The sequence below is a fragment of the Bison bison genome, unplaced genomic scaffold, assembly GCF_000754665.1.
Source record: "Bison bison bison isolate TAMUID 2011002044 unplaced genomic scaffold, Bison_UMD1.0 scf7180017864332, whole genome shotgun sequence".
NCBI lineage: Eukaryota > Metazoa > Chordata > Mammalia > Artiodactyla > Bovidae > Bison > Bison bison.
The window spans coordinates 984,305-984,696 of record NW_011494904.1 but is presented as its reverse complement, the minus strand read 5'-3'; positions in this window follow the sequence as shown (position 1 = coordinate 984,696).

Sequence of the window (392 nt, the reverse complement as noted above, 5' to 3'; positions counted from 1 at the left end):
GATAGATGTCAGAAGTCTATGACAAGCTATTTTTGGATTTGGTGACCGGAAATCAGAAAAGTCAACAATCGCTAACAAAACTCAGTCTGTGTATTGCAAATACTGTCAATGAATGCCTGATTTTACGCCTTTATTTTTAAAAGGAAAATATAGTTGACAAAGTCATCTATTTGTCTATCACTTCTACACTTATATTTTACAAAGAATTTTCAATAACTTTAAGATGTATTTTTACCAATCCACTTTTTTAATTTGGAGATTTTTCATAGACGTCCTTTTTAATAAGGAAAGTCCAAAGGCAGAATGATTTAATTACAGGAGCCTCAGGGAATTCTCTTAGCATTTTTTATTTTTTAAACCTTTTGGAGACAACTATAGATTCACATGCAGTT